Source organism: Octodon degus, unplaced genomic scaffold, assembly GCF_000260255.1.
Source record: "Octodon degus isolate 3935 unplaced genomic scaffold, OctDeg1.0 scaffold00098, whole genome shotgun sequence".
Classification (NCBI taxonomy): Eukaryota; Metazoa; Chordata; class Mammalia; order Rodentia; family Octodontidae; genus Octodon; species Octodon degus.
The window spans coordinates 5,153,979-5,157,947 of NW_004524674.1; positions in this window are offsets into that span (position 1 = coordinate 5,153,979).

Consider the following 3,969-nt stretch of genomic DNA (forward strand, 5'->3'; position numbering starts at 1 on the left):
CACACACACACAATAAATAAATGTAATAAATAAAAATAAATAAATATTAAAAAAAAAAAAAAGATCCTGTCTCAAAAAGACAAATAAGAGGGTCAGGGAGAGAGCTCAGTGGAATAAGCACTTGCCTGGCAAGCGCAAGGGCCAAAGTTCAATCCTTGGTTCTGACAAAAAAAAAAAAAAAAAAGACAAATAAGGGCCAGGGAAATAGCTTGATGATGGGGCCAGGAAGATGGCTCAGTAGAATAAGCACTTCCCTGCAAGCACAAGGGTCTGAGTTCAATCCCCGGTTCTGCCAAAAAAGAAATAGCTTGATGGTATAAGTGCCTACCTGGCAAGTACAAGGTCCTGAGTTCAATTCCCAGGACAAAAAAAAAAAAGACAAAATAAAAAGTAGAAGGGCTGGGGAAGTAACCCAGGGCACCTCTGGGTTGTTGTATTCAAAAACAAAAGGCCCAGTAGAAAATTATGTTGTTTTAAATTACATCAAATGTTTACCATACATTGATGATTATTAGACATAAACACAAGTTGTATTGCAAAAAAAAGGGGGGGTCATCCTGTCTGCCACTTTCTTGCACGTGTTTGGTGATATCCTGTGTGTGTATCTGTGTGTATCTGGGAAGGAAAAAGAAAGCACATGTGGAAAATTGTCACCCACCGCAAATACATTACATTGTTCATTATTCTGTACAAAGAGTTTTTCAGTTTTCTAAATAAAATTTCAAAATAAAAAGCTAAAACCATACCCAACTGAAAATACCTTGGGGTGGGGCCAGGGAGATGGCTCAGTGGAATAAGTGCTTCCCTAGCAAGCGCAAGGGTCTGAGTTCAATCCCCGGTTCCGCAAAAAAAAAAATACCTTGGGGTGGGCTTGGGGTGATGTCAATAATCTTTTAATATAAACTCTGTGATACCAAGATTGGTAAAATAATGCATAAAGCAGTTTGAATATAGCATATTTCTGTTCCTAAAATAGTGACGGACACCAGAAGCCAGAGAGAAAAGAGGCTGCTGTGTTTTGAACAGGGTAAAAGGGTAGAAATGGGTGTGGTGACACAGGCTTATAATCCCAGCACTCTGGAGGCTGAAGCAGGAGGAGCACTGCAAATTCTAGGCCAAGCTGGGCTACATAATCACTTAAGGCCAGCCTGTACTTCATGCCAGAGCCTGTCTGAGGGAAAAAGAAGAAAAGAAAAGTTATACTCCAAGGTATTTTGTTTTGTTAGTTAAATTTATGTATTTGGTACAGGGTCTCACTATTCAACTCTGACTTGTAGTGATCCTCCTGTTTTTAGCGTCCCCACTGCTGGGATTCCAGGCATGCGCCACCACGCCCAGACTCCATCACCCGCTCAGCGCACCCAGGGAAGGGGCTGCACGGCATGCTGTACCGGGATGGAACGCTAGCCTAAGCAGATGCCCTTTGGGAGGTAACAGGGTTAGATAAGGTCATCAGTGAGTAGTTCCCATGGCTGAATCCTACAGATAAGCGTAGAAAGAGGGGGCTGGGGTGATAGCTCAGCAGAGAAGCAAAGTCCAGAGTTTGATTCCTGGTACCAAAAGATAAAAATAAATTAAAAAATAGAGGAGGACAGATGAGCACACCTCCAATATACACAGCTACACACACACATGAACACAACACGCACTCACACAGTCCCTGTCTCTGGGCACATTGACAGCCTGTGCCACCTAGGGACTCTGGCAGCAGAAAGGCCATTCCTACATCCCTATCCCCAGATGAGACTCTGAGACCTTGAACCTCCAGGAGCACCATTCAAAAGAAAGCTCTTTCTGAAACTCTGTGCTACTGTTTGGAACAACAGAAGACAGATAGCCCCGGGGTCAAGGCTAGAGGCCTTCAGCTTGAGCAGCTCCTGGCTGCTGAGAGGGAAGGGAGGAGGCTCTGGAGGCGCAGGGCAGGGATGCACAGTGGGCAGAACCAGGCGGAGCATTGGGTGTGAGGAGTTGCAGACCAAGTCCCCAAGGATGAGTGACGGAAGGAGTGAAGAGGAGGTGCTCAGGACGGGGCCCTGAGTTATTTGATTGAAGCTTAAATAAACCTTCCTAATTTTTAGAACCCAAAGTGAGTGTGACAGGGACTCAGGGTGGCATCCTGTCCTCCCTTGGGTTTGTTACCAACGCAGCTTGTCACGGTTTTAGCATTGGCTGCTCTGTTCTGGGAGCAGTGTGGGATAATTACTGTCCAGGCCACGGAGTGACAAAATTAATAATCATTGTTGCCACTGGCCAGGGAGGTGAGGAGGTTGCATTTACCTCCCCCTACACCCAACGGACTTTCCCAGGCCTTGGGAACACAATGGGCTGCAAGGCTGCAGGCTACTATGTGAAATTCCTTCTTTGAATGTAAGGTGTATTAGGGAAACCAGGCCTTTAAAAAGGAAAATGAAACAAAACAAAAGAAGCCTGATCTTCCTTCAGTAAGACAGTAGCAAATTTTTTTTTTAATTTTATTTATTTATTCATTTAGTGTGTGTGTGTGTGTGTGTGTGTGTGTGTGTGTGTGTGGCCAGCTCAGCCCATCAGGGGGCGGGGCTGGCTGGCATGTGGTGCTGGGGGATTGAACCGCGGTCCCTGTGCTTTGCCAAGCTTGTTCCAAGTAGGTGCTTTAGACCACTGAGCCATCTCTCCAGCCCCGACAGTAGCAAATTTTAATAAGCAGTCAGGATAAAAATTTTAAAAAAACTTACTGGCAGGCTTCCTTTCAAGTATTTTTCCTACACATTTCCCAAGTCGTTTCCAATCAGTGTCCTAAAAAACGCAAGTCAATTTTAACTTTGGCAGCAAACCAAGAACAAAAAGGTTAAGTGTATTGAATTAATTTTTTGAGACAAACTTATGGGATCTGAGGATAATCTGCCATTCCAAGAGTCTGATCCCTGTGGGTTTTTTCCATTAGCAAGTGGTACAGGTCTGGCTTCCTCAGGTAATGACTCTCTTCAGTAAAGCTTCCTGCTTTGCAAGTATCTTCCTTTTCCACATTAAAATGCTGCATTTACCTGATAACAAAAGTAGAACAGTGAGTATAGTGGAAAACAACAGCGCCTTCCCCTGCCCGATGTCCCACCCCATCGCTCTCCCACCATCTAAAGACAAAACCTTTACAGATTTTAGTTCTTGTGGAAATTATTTACAAAATCCTAATGTTCAGCTCACTCTCCATCCTTCTCAAAGATGAGTATGTTCATGTTAATGTTGCAGTACTAGGGATCAAACCCAGGGCCTCCTTTGTACTTATATATATATTCTCACTAGTATGATTTAGGCTGGCCTTGAGCATGTAGTGATCCTCTTGTCCCAGCCTCCTGACTGCTGGGGATTACAGGTGTGTTCCTCTGCCCCCAGATATACTAATTTTTATTTTATTTTATTTGAGACAGGGTCTTACCATATAGTTCAGGATAGCCTTGGACTCACTATTAGACCAAGCTGGCCTTGAATTTGTGGTAATCTTCCTGCCTCAGCCTCCTGCATGCTAGAATTGCAGGTGTGCCCCACCATACCCAGCTTTCCATCTACATGTCTTTTTTTTTGTGGGTTTTTGTGTGTGTGTGTGTGTGTGTGTGCACATGCGTGCGTGCATGTGTGCGTGTGTGTGTGCACGTGCGTGCGTGCGTGCATGCGTGTGTGTGTGTGTGTGCGTTTAGTACAGGGTCTACAAAGTCTCACTGCATAGATTGGATTTGTGGTGATCCTCCTGTATACAGCCTCCCAAGTGCTGGGATTACAGGCATGTACCACCATGCACAGTCTCAATTGCCATTTCAGCATGCCCCGGTGGCAGGGCCAACGTGGCAGGCCTGGGATCGAAACCCCAGCCTCTGTACCTGTTTACAGGCGCTTTAATCTGCTGAGCTATTTGGCTGGCCCTTCCATTTACATTTTTTTTTTTAATTTTTTAAATTTTTTTGCAGAACTGGGGATTGAACTCAGGCCCTTGCGCTTGCC